We start from the raw sequence: 17,763 nt of genomic DNA on the forward strand, positions 1-17,763 counted from the left end.
AAATAAGAGAATATAATGCACATGGTAAAGTATTTGGCAGAGAGTAGGTGCTCAATAAATATTAGTTTTCCTTCTGTCCACACGGCGCCCTGGTGGCCCAGGGATTAAGCATTATGGCTGCTGACCAAAAGGGTTGGCAGTTCAAATCCATCAGCCGCTCCTTGGAAACCCTATGGGGCAGTTCTACTCTGTTGTATAGGGCCGCTTTGAGTTGGAATCGACTTGACGGCAACAGGTTTGGATTTTTGTGGTCTGTCCACACAGTGGGTATGTAAGTGGGATGTGGAATCCAGCTTTCAAGTTACATGAAACATGATCATTTTTTATGCTTATTTAATTTATTGCTAAGATGGGAAAAATGGACAGGTTTCTAATTCTTCCTATTTGAACTGATATGATTTCCTTAAATAGCTGACACTCCAATTCTGAAATGTAAAAAAAAAAAAAAATGCATTCCAGAGTCAATGATCGATGATTTTTTTTTTTCATTTTTATTATTACCTCAGTGGCTTTCAACCTCATTCCTCAGAGCTCTGGGACTCTATAGAGGTTCTTTAAAGGTCACAGAAGGTAGGGTAGTTGAAACTGGACATCATCCCTCTCTCTAATCAGGGCAACTTCTTTTTTTATTATTATTTTAGATATTGGGGCTCCATATAGTCTTTTATTTAAAAAAAATGGTTATACTTCTTTAACAACAACAAAAGTTGTAAAAACCCACTGCTGTACAACACGGCTTCTTTCTGTTTGAAGGGAAAGTCAAGCCTGGACTGCAATTATACTTGAGTTGGCCTCCTGGGCATTTCCAGACATCTCACCCTGGTGCAGCTATAACCATCAGGCTTCATGCCATACTAACATGGATCAAAACTGCCATCTGAAAGCAGGATAACTGATTTCAGTATATTGGTGCAGTGTATGCTATCCATACACAGTCACAGACAAACTTATCTAAAGGAAATACCAGTAGGGGTTTTGATTCACCAGACCAGCAGTATGCAAGGGCGCTTTGGAAGTAAGACATAGACCCCAGAATTGGCCCATCGAGAGAATATCTTTTAATGATCAGTAATATTGATGGAGTCTACCAAAGAGAAAAGAAATGAGATAAAATAATATGAACAATAAACACAATTCAAATATAAAGAATCACCATAGGATGCATACAGGTGCAAAAGCAAAAATGCAGAAAAATATTTGATGATTTCATGAAAAGGTGGCATCAAACTGAGCATTTTTCAGGCAAGAGCAGCTACCTCAGAGGGTCCTTATGGAACTGAAGAAACTGTTTTTCAAGTTGCCCCAAATGCATATGTCTATTAACAATATGATCAGTCTTGGAGTCAGAGATAAATAAGTTCCTAAAAGACCAAGAGTATATATCTCCACTCCACACAGTTTTTCAATATATTTTTTATTTAGCCTCAAACCAACTCCCTCTAATTTTATTTTAAGGAAAGATTGTTATTCTTGAATGTGTAATGATATCAGAGCATAAAAGAGTTCCTGATATAGACTCAGTTGGGATTTTACACTAATGTTATTAACCTAAATGAAAACTTTCTTGAACAAAGCTGATCTTACTTCTATATTGTCAAGACTAACAATAGCTTGCACCCCTTCTATCATGGAAACGGATGTTAGCTATCAGTTAAAAGCAGTGCAAACATCTGTAGCCTTCCTTGAAAGCATCTATCAGCAAAATACCTACATGCTAACATTGAGGTATTAGAAACAGGAAATTCTGCCAAAAAGAAATTAAATATTCTTTACACAAAGCAAAGGCACATCACTTTCTAGATTGTGAAACAAGAATTTTTCCAATACTGTGAAGATGAATCCTAGGGAAAAAAAATGGAAGTAAAAATCCACGGTCTTCCCTTTACATTATCTAAAATATCAATTCCAGGTATTGGGGAAAATAGTCAATCTAGATGTTTTTTCCTAGAAAGTAAAATTAAACAAGTGGATGTTTTAAAAATATCTGGGTAATTAAAGATTTGTATTTTTCATAGTTATCCCTGATGTCTCATTGATGCAGAGTCATTCTGAGTCACAATATAAATCCTTTTATTTAAAAAAGCAAGAAGAACCTAAATAACTCAAAATGTTTTTGAATGGTTTTGAAACTGTTTTGTTCTCCACTGAAATATGAAAAAACCTATTGCCGTTAAGTCAGTTCCAACTCACAGTGTCCCTACAGGACAGAGTAGAACTGCTGCATAGGGTTTCCAAGGAACGGCTGGTGGATTCAAACTGCCAAGCTTTTCGTTAGCAGCCGAGCTCTTAAGCACTGCACCACCAGGGCCATGAAGTACAAAAAGTGTGTCAATAAATCCGAATGTAAACAGGGTCTGAGGATCCTTCTGATGAATAATTTTTGGTCAAGTTCATTAGCATTGTCAAAGATCTTGAGTCATTTATAAGTAAAAAACTAACCATCCAATATATTCAAAGATGTGGCCCAATTTTTACATCGTGTGACTCTCTTATATATTAATGCTTATTCTGATAATGTGTTATTCTAATATACCATTTAAATACTGAATAAGAGTTACAGTTGTAAACACAGTTTACACCCTAAACTTAAAAAGAAAAATAAATATCTGGAATAAATGACATCTCAACCTCCTGCGCTGCCAATATTGGCTTCTAACTCCTACCAGTTTCCAAAACGGCCATGAAGATCTTGAAATGGAGTAATGTGCTGCCTACAGAGCACTTCACATTTGCTAATCCATGGTGAGTGGTAGGCAGTCAGTGAAGTGGGAAAGCAGTGAGGAGAGAACAGCTGAGCTCTTCACAGCCCTTTTGTTCAACTACAACTCTCCTCCCCTCTTCCACCTCAACATCTTAATCATCTTTACTAAATTAAGATTTTGACCAGAAAGACCCAGTCCTGTGCCCAAAATGAAGAACAGAACACCAGAGGAGCATGTGAGCACACACATCTGAGAAGTGATGAATATCCACGATGCCATGGACTGCATCTGTCTTATTCACCATTATATTCCCAGTGCTGAGCCCAGGGCTTGACACGAATATTCGTAGCCATACAGTCGATTCCAACTTATAGCAACCCTATAGGACAGAGTAGAACTGCCCCATAGGGTTTCCAGGGTTGTAAATCTTTGCGGAAGCAGACTGCCATATCCTTCTCCCACTGAGCGTCTGGTGGGTTTGAACCATTGACCTTTTGGTTGGCAGCCGAGTGCTTTAACCACTGTGCCAGCAAGGCTCCTTCTGGCACGTAATAAACTAAAACACCAATCAACTGCCGTCGAGTCGATTCAAACTCATAGCGACCCTATAGGGCAGAGCAGAATTGCCACATAGGGTTTCCAAGGCCGTATATCTGCATGGAAGCAGATGGCCACATCTTTCTCCCACGGAGGGGCTGGTGGGTTCCAACCAAGGACCTCTCAGTTAGTAGCCGAGCGCTTACCCACTTCACTACCATGGCTCCTTAGTAACATAATAGGTGCTCATAAATATTTAAAGAAAGAATGAATGAGCGAGTGCAGTGAAGGCATGTGCAAGGCCTACCCCTTTCCCATTTCCCATTTTTTCTTTCAACTATTAATGTGATCTCCACCTCCCACAGAGAAGCTTTTGAGACTGTAAGCGTTTTACTACAGCCAGAACAGGAGGCTCCCTGATAGAGTTCATAGTGATGAGAATGACTTGTAGCAGACCATGGAGGATTCTGCTTCTCAGTTAACAGGTAACTATATGTTTTGACACCGCATTAGTTGTCACTGTTGTATTATGATTGAGACACCACTACAAATACAGGAAATCATCGAAGCTGTAACTAAGTTTCCTCACAAATATTTCAAACAAACCCAAGTGATTCTCCAATTTCTTTAATTTTCCAACAATTAAAATGCACCTGAAAATTATAACTTGGCCTTAAGCTCTACAATTGCTATAGAGTCTTAAGTTGCAAAGTCTGCAAAATGTAACCCTATATTTACTTAGCAAAGCTACATTATGTGCAACATTAATATTAATAAAACAAGTCATCTCATTTATCTTTATTAACAAGACTGTCACTTCATAAATTTTCAACTAACGAGCAATGACTTTTTATATTTGAATGCAAAAAAGACAAATTAAAATTCTTCATCCATTTCACTTCAACTGAGGGAAATCAAGCAGAAAACACAATGAGAACAAATGCCTTCTTGGAGCTGAGAATTCAAGTTTGGTTTGATCAAGGCTGGGTTAGCCGGCATAGGACAAAGTTAAATCTTTACAACGAGCTTTTACCTGTCTTGATCATGGAAACCATATTGATTCAGGAAGCCTTGATAGCAAAACTAAATAGGACCTTCTCCCCTTTAAAAAAGAACTTTTAGACCCTGAGCATTACCTTTTAATCGGCACAAATGAATAACAAAATTTCACTAGACCATATATATGAATTTTATACAAACACAAGGTAAATCCTACATATAAACCCGTTGCCATCGAGTTGATTCCGACTCATAGCGACCCTACAGGACAGAGTAGGACTGCCCCATAGAGCTTCCAAGGAGCACTTGGTGGATTCGAACTGCCGACCTTTTGGTTAGCAGCTGTAGCTCTTAACTACTACGCCACCAGGGTTTCCAAGCCTACATGTAGGTAGCATAAACACCAATGTGATAACATTTTAGAGCCTTCTAAAAACCTGTCTGCCACCCAAAAGAAATAATGTCCCCAATCTCTTTGCCATAATATCTGAGACTTCCACCCACGGTGTCATTTCTTTGGATTGAAACAAGCTCTTCAGAAGGCTCTTGTCGTCAGGTCAACATATTATCTAATTAATACCAATTATTTTATCAGATCACTTTAGAATTGGGAAATAAAAAGTAGTCAGCCTTGACAAAGGTAAAAGGAGATCAGAAAGGGAGAATCCAAGGTGAGAAATGGACATGGGGGATGGGTATAAGTATCCAAGGGGCAACATGAGAACCTCAAGGGTCTAGGAATTAGAGGAAAATATTCCCTAATACAAGGCCCCTGGGTAGCACAAACTCTTTGCGCTCAACTACTAACCTAGAGGTTGGTAGCTGAAACTCAACCAGCAGTGCCATGGAAAAAAGGCCTGGCTATCTGTTTTCATAAAGATTTCAGCCAAGAAAACCCTATGCAGCAAATCTACTCTAATACACAAGGTGGCAATGAGTTGGAATCAACTCCATCACAACAAGTTCATTCCTTAATACTCCTGTATACAATTAGCCATTTCTTCCATTATGCTCCACAGGAACTTTTTATCTCTATTGTAGCTTGGATTATGTTTAATTATTATTTAGATATTTATTTATCTATATTTCTCATTAAGTGCCAGGAAATATGATAGGCACTGGGGTTAAGAACAATTGTGAGTGTCAACAGAAGAATAAAGATTAATTCAAGAAGATATTTCTAAGTTAGAACCAACCATATTTGGGGACCAGCTGTATAGGGAATGAGGGAAAGAGAGTCAAGAGTAAATAGACTGAGAGATAAAGTTAACTAGAATATTTTTTTCCTATTAATGAGGAAAATTCACTTACATTTTAAGCTAATGTAGCATATATTTAGTGAAATGATTTATTATGAACAAGGTAGGCCATACTCACCCATGGTATGTTTTTGCCTCCAAGGTAGTACCCCATAATATGCTCTAGATAAACTGCATTTGGTTGATTTATAACCATTTCTCCGCTATATCAAAGTCACTCTGAATTCTGAGCCTAACTACCAAGAATCTGACCATAGCCACTAATAACTTACTTTATTTCTGCTCAGGTGTTCTCTTTCCCTTTTCACTTACAGATTCATCAATTTTTTTCAAGCATGTCTTGTTTCAAATAAGCTGAAAGTAAATATATATATATATATATAAACACAAACACACATATGTATAAAGCCCATTGCCTTGCAGTTGAATTTCACTCATAGTGACCCTACAGGACAGAGTAGAACTGCCCCATAGGGTTTTCAAGGCTGTAATCTTTACGGAAGCAGACTGCCACATCTTTCTCCCGCAGAGCAGCTGGTGAGTTCGAACTACCAACCTTTCGGATAGCAGCCAGGTGCTTAATCAGTGCACCACCAGGGCTCCTGGTATATATGTATACATACAGTCAGCCAAGGGCCAACTGCAGAACAGATCATCAACTGCTCATATGCAAGTTCAAGCAGAATCTGAAGAAAATTAAAACAATTCCACAAGAGCCAAAGTACAATCTTGAGTATATCCCACCTGAATTTAGAGATCATCTCAACAATTTATTTAACCCACTGAACACTAATGACCGAAGACCAGACGAGTTGTGGGATGACATCAAGGATATATATGAAGAAAGCAAGAGGGAATTAAAAAGACAAGAAAGATAGAAAAGATCCAAATGGATGTCAGAAGAGACTCTGAAACTTGCTCATGAATGTAGAGTAGCTAAAGCAATGGAAAAAATGATGACGTAAAAGAGCTGAACAAAAGATTTCAAAGGGTAGCTCCAGACGACAAAATATTATAATGAATTGTGCAAAGGCCTGGAGTTAGAAAGACAAGAGAAGACGACCCTTGGCATTTCTCAAGCTGAAAGAAATGAAGAAAAAATTCAAGCCTCAAATTGCAATATTGAAGGATTTTATGGGGAAAATAGTGAACAACACAGGAAGCATCAAAAGGAGATGGAAGGAATACCCAGGAATATAAAAAAATGGTCAACATTCAACTATTTCAGGAGGTAGTATATGATCAAGAACTTATGGTACTGAAGGAAGAAGTCCAAGCTGCACTGAAGGCATTGGTGAAAAACACGACTTCAGGAACTGACAGAATACCAATTGAGATGTTTCAACAAATGGATGCAACACTGGAAATACTCACTCATCTCTGCAAGAAATTTGGAAGACAGCTACCCGGTCAACCCACAGAAAGAGATCCATATTTGTGCCAATTCCAAAGAAAGGTGATCCAACATAATGTGGAAATTATTGAACAATATCATTTATATTACACGAAAGTAAAATTTTGCTGAAGGTAATTCAAAAATGGTTGCAACAGTACACCAACAGGGAACTGCCAGAAATTCAAACCAGTTTCAGAAGAGGACATGGAACGAGGAATATCACTGCTGATGTCAGATGGATCTTGGATGGAAGTGGAGAATACCAGAAAAATGTTCACCTGTATTCTATTGACTGTGCAAAGGCATTCGACTGTATGGATCATAAAAAATTATGCATAATATTGTGAAGAATGGGAATTCCAGAACACTTAATTGTGTTCATGAGGAACCTGTTCATAGACCTAGAGGCAGTCTTTCGAACAGAGCAAGGGGATAATGTGTGGCTTAAAATCACGAAATGTGTGCATCAGGGTTGTATCCTTTCACCATACTTATTCAATCTGTATGCTAAGCAAATAATCCAAGAAGCTGGACTATATGAAGAAGAACAGGCATCAGGATTGGAGGAAGACTCATTAACAATCTGCAGTATGCAGATGATACAACCTTGCTTGCTGAAAGTGAAGAGGACTTGAAGCATTTACTGATGAAGATCAAAGACCACAGCCTTCAGTATGGATTACACCTCAACATAAAGAGAACGAAAATCTTCACAACTAGACCAATAAGCAACATCATGATAATCGAAGAAAAGATTGAAGTTGTCAAGGATTTCATTTTACTTGGATCTACAATCAATGCCCACGGAAACAGCAGTCAAGAAATCAAATGAGGAGTAGCCAGCAACATTTCGTTCTGTTATACATAGGGTTGCGATGAGTCAGAGTCAACTCAACGACACCTAATAACAACAATTACGTAGGCAAAAACTATTTTATAATTCTTCGCCTCCCCCGTACCCATTGCCGTCGAGTCGATTCTGACTCATAGTGACCCTACAAGACAGAGAAGAGCTGCCCCATAGGGTTTCCAAGGAGCGGCTGGTGGATTTGAACTGCTGACCTTTTGGTTACCAGCCGAGCTCTTAACCATTGCACCACGAGGGCTCCTCAAAAAAGTTTCTAAAGGTCAATGATTGCTCATTAAATATGGATGTGAATGTAAAGCTAGTTAAAAAAGAATAAAGTCTCTACTGCATGATAACAAGAAAAAAAATCAAACAATGTATTGCATTGGGCAAATCTGCTGCAAAAGACCTTTTTAAAGTTTTAAATGCAAAGATGTCATTTTGAGGACTAAGGTGCACCTGATCCAAGCCATGGTATTTTCAATTGCATCATATGCATGTGAAAGATGGACAATGAATAAGGAAGACCGAAGAAGAATTGACACCTTTGAATTATGGTGTTGGTGAAGAATACTGAATATATCATGGACTGCCAGAAGAACGAAAAATCTGTCTTGGATAGCCAGAATGCTCCTTAGAAGCAAGGATGTCAAGACTTCGTCTCATATACTTTGGACATGTTATCAGAAGAGACCCGTTCCTGGAGAGCAACATCATGCTTGGTAAAGTAGAGGGTCAGCAAAAAACAGGAAGACCCTCAGTGAGACGGATTGACACAGTGCCTGCAACAGTGGGCTCAAAGATAACAATGATTGTGAGGATGGCGCAGGACTGGACAGTGTTTCACTCTGTTGTACATAGGGTCGCTATGAGTCGGAACCACTCCAGGGCATGTAACAACAAAAGCAACGTATACATGTATATATACGTGTGCATATATGTATATGTGTGTGTGGAGTCCCCAGGTGGTGCAAAAAGTTAAGCAATCAGCTATTAACTGGAAGTTTGGCAGTTCAAATCCACTTGGAGTTGTCTCAGAAGAAAGGCCTGGTGATCTACTTCTGAAAGATCGCAGCCATTGAATATCCTATGGAGCTTATGGAACACATGCGGTGGCCATGAGTCAGAATCAATTCAATGGCAACTTGTGTGTGTGTGTGTGTGTGTGTGTGTGTGTGGAGAGAGAAAGATAAGAGAGACAAAGTTGGAGCCTTTTATTTCCAGCTTCAATTTTTCTGATCTTACTCCTATAAGCTTTCACAACTCTAATCACAGGTACTCGCTTCAAGGGAGTTTAAAGACTCCTTTCATGTTTTACTCAACATTACTTTTTAGTTATAAAAATTAGCTGAGCTATAATAGAATCTCTGTTTAAATCCACTAGACTCTAACCTTATAATTAGACTTTAAAATATACTTCTTCACTCCCACTAAATCTGTTCTTCAATCTCAATGAGACCTCAATTATGTCCCTTGTTTCTAAATTCCTAGTCTATCAGTCTCTTCCCGACTTCGTTTACCTTCCTACCTAACCTAGAAGCCATCTAGCTACACTTTCACTAGGGATCACAAGTCCCTTATGTCCCGACCTGCTACTACGTCTGACCTGCCAATTCATAACCCTGGATCTATTCCCCCTTCATTTTTTTTTTCTTTTCTTTTCTTTTTCTCTTCCTGTTTGCAGGCAGCCAAGAGCAAGAGCAAGAATCATCTTTCTGATTGTTTCCACTACAGATCTATGATTTTTTTCTTTTTTAACACCAGTTGATCCTTACAAATGAATCATCATTCCTTTTACTCAGTCCTACTTCACTTGGGCCAACTCATTCTCACGGTCATGCATGACTTTCTCTCTTCCTTAGAGAAATAAAAAGTCATCAGGAATGAACTCTAAACTTCCCTTTCCTATACCTTAAAAATGTATGTTCACCTAATTTTACTCCATTCTCTTCTGCATCGAAGTTCTTCCTAATTTTTCAAGAATCTTCCCTCATTTGTGCTTTTAAACCTCACCTCCTCTTTACCACCCCTTCTGAAAACTTGCTTCATCAATTGTTCTCTCTCTGATAATTATTTCTGTTCCTCTCTCTCTCTCACTCACTCTTCCCGTCTCTCTTGCTCTCCTGCTCATTCTCTTGTGCTCTCTCTCTCTCCAGCACTCCATCTCTTTTTCTCAATCTTTGTCCGTCTCTCAATTTGGTCTTGCAAAGTTCAATCATGCAATCTCTGGTGTTGTTTCTATCACCAAGGCCATATTTTCCAACTACCAATCCTTCTTCTTTATTTCCAACTTTTGCATTCCAATCGCCAGTAATTATCAATGCATTTTGATTGCATGTTTGATCAATTTCAGACTGCAGAAGTTGATAAAAATCTTCAATTTCTTCATCTTTGGCCTTAGTGGTTGGTGCGTAAATTTGAATAGTAGTTATATTAACTGGTTTTTCTTGTAGATGTATGGATATTATCCTCTCACTGATAGCGTTGTACTTCAGGATAGATCTTGAAATGTTCTTTTTGACGATGAACACAACACCACTCCTCTTCAAGTTGTCATTCCTGGCATATCAGACCATATGATTGTCTGATTCAAAATGGCCAATACCAGTCCATCTCAGCTCATTAATGCCTAGGGTATCGATGTTTATGCATTCCATTTCATTTTTGATGATTCCAATGTTCCTAGATTCATACTTCACACATTCCATTTTTGGATTATTAATGGATGTTTGCACCTGTTTCTTCTCATTTTGAGTCATGTCACATCAGCAAATGAAGGTCTCGAAAGCTTGACTCCATCCACTTTGAGGAGGCAGCTCTTCCCCAGTTGTAATTTTGAGTGCCTTCCAACCTGATGGACTCATCTTCTGGCACTATATCAGACAATGTTTTCCTGCTATTCATAAGGTTTTCACTGGCTAATTGTTTTCAGAAGTAGACTGCCAGGTCCTTCTTCCTAGTCTGTCTTACTCTGGAAGCTCAGCTCAAACCTGTCCGTCATGCGTGACCCTGCTGGTATTTGAATACCAGTGACACAGCTTCCAGCATCACAGCTACACACAAGCCCCCACAGTATGAGAAACTCACAGACACGTGGGGGGTGCCTAGCATAGTACATGGTAAATATTTAGTTCTCAATGAATGTTTAGATAGTGAGTAAATTAACTAATATTTTTAATAAAGGAAAATAACTTCAATGCAACAAAGGGTAAATTCTAACACATTTCAGTGTCATGGAATTGAGCATATTTAAAATATTGTACTATAATGCTATATAAAGCATTTCCTGTCCCCATCTGGCAAGAGGTAGTAACTATAATCACTGAAAATAGTCACCTAGAAACTGTAAATAAAGGAAGATATTTCTACCATAAGGATACCCTGATCGAAGTAAAAAGTAAAATCAAGTACCTTTCATATGTGAGGCACCAAGTTAGAATGGAAGTGGGCAACAATGGAATGTAAGATGCAATCCAACCACAATCACATCTTCTAAGTTTCTTAAAACCTGCCCTCTATAGAGTCCAACACAGGCAACAGTCTTATTTTTGTGTCTAATAAACTAATTAGACTATTATTTCAGCAACCAACATGTTTTCAGCAAGACAGGGGTTTTAGGATCTCCCCATAAATACTGATGGATAAGAAAATTAATGAGAACCATTGTCAACTGATCATTGCTTTCAGGAAATGAAAGGAAGAAAAGGGGTGGGAAATAAGGAAAAGTCCAAAATGGTGGTTAGCTGTGAAAAGGGACTTCTCACATTTCACACATACAGACTGTGTTACATGAAGACAGAATGGCTAATCTGAGTTATTATTTGGTTTTGGTATTTATCCCCCTTTCAACTGTTCTAAATAGCTCTGTATGAGTTATAAAACTTAAGGCCTAGTCAAAACTCACAGGAGCATACTGTAGTTGAAAAAATACTACAATAAATCAACCCAGTATTTTATATTATTCTAGCAATTTTTTTGTTTTTTACGGGGGTGACTGAACTCTGCCGAGTCTACATTCCTTTCACGTGGTCTGCATTGTGAGACAGCTGGCCTGGGTTAGAGGACACAGTCGGGTGAGAAGACGAGAGTGAAAATAAGTGGCTCATTTGGGGGAATTCTAGCTCATTTGCTTCAAAGCAACCAGTCGCATACTATGAAACATACATGTGGCTATTATATCACAGCTCCTAGTGAATATCGAACCTATCATAACATCGCAATCTTCTGTTTTGTCTCTGAATGTGTCTATAGATAGAATTAACTAAGTTAAAAGCTAGTAACCTATTAAAAGCATGCCTTTTATTCATAAAAACATGGGTAAACAAGCTGTGCAAGTTGTAACAATAGATTGTAACCAGACATAATTTCTGGCACAATTTGAGCAAGGATAAAACTTTGTGTGATGACAGTCTTTCTAAGAAAATTTGCTCCAGTGAGATCGTGACTCAGTGTTTGACATTCCCTATTGTTTTCTATTAAAAGGCTTTCCGCAGTTTTCAGCAGAAAGTCAAACCAGTTCATGCACCAGTATTTATTACTTAAATGGCACAGTGAGGTTTATACAAAATCAAAGTTATCTTTAAATAGGAAATCTGTCTGTATAAAATTCCTGTGAATGTCAAGGAAAAAAATCAAAATTCCAGCAGGCCAACAGGTCTTGAAAATGTAGGACGCATCTCAAGCTTATAGCAGCACTTATGTTGAAAGGGTAAACTTAACTAATAAGTCATCAGAACATGATCTCTTAAAAAACAATACTGCCTAAAAAGCCTTCGTAAAAAAAAAAAAATCCCACACAATATTGAAATAAAATGGCTTTAATATTTCCAGCAACGTTACAAAGCAATGGAAGGATTTACCCAAAATAGTTTAGCATCGCAGCTTTAAAAATAATGGCAGGTCAGCATAACATAATGGATCTGACAGCAATGCAGAACACAATGCAGATGAACTGTCTGTGGTATATTACAGATGATTGTTTTGTAAGAAAAATGCTAGAAAATGGGGCTTGGGGAAGATATTATGAATTACTTGGGTAATCAGCCCACAGTTATAAAAAATAAGTGAAGCTATTTTTAACTCTTTAAATATAGGAAGTTTATACCATGTGGGTGGTACAAAGAAATAGTATGATGGGCATTTATTGAAAAATTGTATGTATGGTTTACACTGAAAAGTGATTTTATGTTTTCGTAATGAAAGGCCAAGCCCCAGACATTCTAAGCCAGTAGTTCTCAACATGGGGCAACTTTTGCCCCTCACCTCCCCTGGCCCAGGAAGAGATGTGGAAATTTCTGGAGACATTTTTAATTGTCACAATTCATTGGGAGGTGTTAACTGGCATCTTACAGGTAAAGCCACGGATACTGCTGAACAGCTTCCCCACATCAAAGAGTTATCCGGCCGTAAATGTCAGTAGAGTCTCAGTGGAGAAACTCGGGCCCAAGTGAATACACTGAAACCTTACCACAATCCTAGTTAACACAGACTGAAATTTTTCATAAAGAATATCATCTTGGATCCCATGTCCAAGCACTGTACACAATGTGTTAAAAGGTATTTGCACTTATAAATTGATTTCACTTTTAATTTATGGGTTTTCCTGGAAAACATTATAATAAAGTTACCTTATAGGGTCACCATGAGTCGGAATTGACTCGATGGCAATGGGTTTCGTTTTTTGGTTTATTATAAAGCTAGTTATTTCTCTAGCATGGCATTGTACTCCAAGGAAGGCAATGAATAGTAAGAAGTGTGAGTATGCAGAGCAATGTGTGTGGGTTTAAAAAGATAAGACATGACTTGATCAATACAGGTGTGGTTGGGGTGGGGAAGGGTCACACATACAGAAAACTACTTAAATGGAATGAAAGGAGAAGCTGTGAATTACAGATAAAAAGATGATTTTTGTTCATTTGGTCAAAAAGAATACATGCACTTATTCATGGTATTCAGAAAAAGTATTCCAGTCTAATTTAGGAGCCATCCTTCCAAAGGAAAATTTCTAAGTAGATCACTATAGCCACAGGAAAACACAGGACAAGATTTGCTGGAACAGGTTGGATGAACTATGATACTGTGAAGAAGGAAGCTTATGAAGACTAAGATTACTGCCACCCAAAAATACCTTGTGGATTCAAGATGTGGTTATATGGTCAAGAGGCTGGTAGATGCTGTTGAAGATGGCAATATGACGAGCCTAATCCAAATCACACTCACTAAAAGAGTTGCTGAGAGGAGAGAGAAGAGAGAATAAAGAGAGGCCAATTAAATCAGTGGTAATGCAAAGAATGAAGGTGTGTCTTTAAACCCAGAAGAAACAATTCCTTCGTAAGCAAGCTGAGCCTCAAAGGAAGAAGTAATCATAAGGCTAGAGTCCCTCAGCTGCTGTTTCCTAACTGGAGGAAATGTCTTAGTAAGTCAGTTATCGCTTAAAGGAGACAGGAATCTGTCCGGAGCCCAAGAGAAGCTTAAGGAAAACTCCTTTGTTTCTCCCAAGAAAGAGCTAAATCCAGGCAATTTGGTGGTTAAGGAGGACTGCCACCAAAAGTTCTCTTTTAACATAGAAAACGTAAAATAAGCAAGAGTTCATTCCAGGAGCTTCAACCATTTGAATGCCCTTGGGGTGTATGGCTGTGTGTGCGTGTGTGTGTGTGTGCGTGTGTGTGTGTGCGTGTGTGTGTGTGCGTGTGTGTGCGTGCGTGTGGAAGGGATGCTTCTATTCAAACACTATTTCCAGAATCACAGCATTAATTATAGGCTTTCCTACACTAGCTCAGATCTTTAAAAAAAAAAAAAAGGTCTTTTCCTTTTATAGATATAAACTGAATTTACCTGAGGGGGGAAAAAAGAAGCCTAAATGGCTTAAATTCCTCAGGTGAGCCTACTAAAGCAGAATTGGAATTTAGGTTCTTCCCCCCTCCCCAACATTTTCTTGATGGGTAATTAGGGAAAGTTTACTAATCAGCAAAAACAGAGGGTATTTTAAATGCCAAGCATACTTGAGGAACAATAATCTCATCTCAGATTTGTAGAGCTTTCACTTTCACAAAGCACTTCCTCACTGGAGTCCTTTTATACCAACTGTATCTACATAAAGCTGGGATTTTCAGATTCAGCTATTCTTTGACTCTTCGCTTCTACCCTACTTTGTTACTGTGATGCCACGGAGAGTCAAACTGGGTGTTAAACGTAAGGCACAAACCCACAGACAGCAATTCAGCATGAAACTGCTTCAAAATGAAACACTTGGAAAGGATTTGAATGTAGTGCCTGAGCAGAGATGAATAATGCACACACACGTTTCCCAGCAATGACACAGAAAGCTCTTACGAAGGACATCTGTCTCCTTACTTAATAAATCAGTTGATTGTCATTTTCACTACATGTATGAGGTATGTTGACTATTGTCGAGAGGTATTTCTTCCATAAGCTAAAGCTGAATTTTAATCCTCAAGTCATCTCCTTAAACATTAGTATTCTTAAAACCCTTTGTGATAAAAATATACCACACTTTTCAAAGAACAGCGGGATGTTTTTACTGCTGCATGCATAACTCAATTCAATTGCAAACATGAAATTAATAAAAAGAAAATACAATCAGTTAACTGTTACCTGATTCGCTACCAACTGCTGTTTCCTAACTGGAGGAAATGTCCTAGTAAGTCAGTTATCGCTTAAAGGAGACAGGAATCTGTCAGGAGCCCAAGAGAAGCTTAAGGAAAACTCTTGTTTCTCCCAAGAAAGAGCTAAATCCAGGAAATTTGGTGCTTAAGGAGGAATGCCACCAAAAGTTCTCTTTTAACATAGAAAAGGTAAAATAAGCAGAGTTCATTCCATGAGCTTCAACCATAAATTCTCGAAGGTCAGGAATCAATTCTAATTGACCCTTATATTCCTACAGAGCCTAATACTGTGCTTGTATTATATGGCTGAGTAAGAGAATTTAAGTTTTGTCACTCTGTAAGATTACAATCACCTTGAGGTCAGGACCTATATTTTTTTGTTTTTGATACTTTCACATCTTAGGCAAGAGATAGGTATAACCTACCATTAATTACTAACCCCTCCCTAAGGAAGGCTTTTTTGAGATCATATTATTTGTGACCATTGTTAATCATTTGACTACACTAAACATTTAGTAAATGTTGGTAATCTGAATGCCTGAACAACCGAGTTTAAATATTTAGCTCTCCACTGACTCTACTGCTGGTAAGTTTGCATTCAACAAAGATTTACTATGTTCTAGGCATTAGTCTAGGCACAAAGGGTACAGCAGTAAATAAGGCACACAATGGTACCTGTCCTCACCAGTGCGTCTCAACTTTGATTGCACATTAGAATCACCTGTGGGACTTAAAAAAAAAGACTGATGCCTGGGCCCCACTTCATACCAATTAAATATGAATCTCTAACAGAGACTGGGTATCATTATTTTTTTTTAAAATCTCCTGGGATGATTCCTAATATGCAGCCAGAGTTAACCTCTGGTTTAGCTGATCATTTTTACTTAATCACTAAGAAAATGGTTCCATAGTCATAAATGTAGACATAGATTGTTTGCCTTATATTAGAAGCTCTGGGACAGTTTTCTGCTTCTGTTTAATTAGATTGTTATAGCAGTCAGCCCAATATGCAATACAGCTTGAAAAAATATAAATGGCAGCACTAGATCACAATCCAAGTGCTCAGCACAATGCTCTATGCAGATAGATACTTACACATTAAATATGCTTTCGTATCCATCGACTGATAGCATGTTTTTGTTGCCTGTATAGATTCTGGAGCACTTTACACCATGCACATGTAATAAAACTTGATGATGATTGGTTTCTCTGGGAGCAATTCTGAAGAATGGCTGGCCTCTCAACAAGTGTATTTGGTGGGAACAAACTAGCATACCATGGTTTCCAAATAACTTTTCATTATGAATTCAACACTGATGGCCATGTTTGCAATACACTCCTAGACTGAAAGGAGTCTAAAACCAAGGTATAAAAATACAAGCATATGTTAGTCAGAGCTTAATAGGGTGCAATTCAATGAAGAAAATCTGGAAATACCTAAATATGTTCCCTGAAAGTTCACCTCAACACATATCTGTGCAATAGTCTCACTGAAACCAAGGGAAAAGTGTCATCATTTGAACACACTCACTAGCTGATAAAAGCTGAAAGAGCAGAATATTCAATCTGCTTCAGTACTCCTAAAACCCAACATTTAACCAAATATATGTAGTATATATCACACCAATGTGAAGAAATTTATCTAAATCACACATCCCTAAGGTAAAAATGTTGCTGTCGATGGTTGCCATCAAATTGATTCCAATTCATGGTGACCCCATGTGTGCAGAGTAGAACTGCTCCATAGGGTTTTCAAGGCTGTGACCTTTCAGAAGCAGATCACCAGGGCTTTCTTCTGAGGTACCTCTGGATGGCTAGTAGTTGAGCACTTAACCATTTACGCCACCCAGGGACTCCCTAACCTGAAAATAGAGGTATCAAAATTCTGGAGAGGAAGGGATTTTTTTTGATGTGTCGTTTCCTACATCCTGACATAAGAAATAGATAAACACAAAAAGCGTGCAAAATACCTAACTGAGTCTATCATGGTCCTTCCCAGTTAAACTGGTCTTAATAGAAGTATCAAAAAGCAGTTTGGAGCAAGGATGGAGGGTCATGTCTACATGATATCAACCAGAAAAATTTACGGTTGTATCCAAGCATAGGAGCCCTGGTGACACAGTGGTTAAGAGTTCGGCTGTCGGCAGTTTGAATCCACCAGCCACTCCATGGAAACCCTATGGGGTCACTACGAGTCGGAATTGACTCAGTGGCAATGGGTTTGGTTTGATTTTTTATCCAAGCACAGCATTAACATCCATGCTTCTCAAAGTAATGTTTTTGGAAGTAAGACAAGCCCAGTGGCTCTTAACACTGGATTCACATTATCATCTCTTGTGGGAGTTTATAAAAAGAACCTGACCCCAGAGATTCTGATTTAATAAGTTCCCAAGAGAGA

The sequence above is a fragment of the Trichechus manatus genome, unplaced genomic scaffold, assembly GCF_000243295.1.
Source record: "Trichechus manatus latirostris isolate Lorelei unplaced genomic scaffold, TriManLat1.0 scaffold00066, whole genome shotgun sequence".
In the NCBI taxonomy this organism is placed as follows: Eukaryota; Metazoa; Chordata; class Mammalia; order Sirenia; family Trichechidae; genus Trichechus; species Trichechus manatus.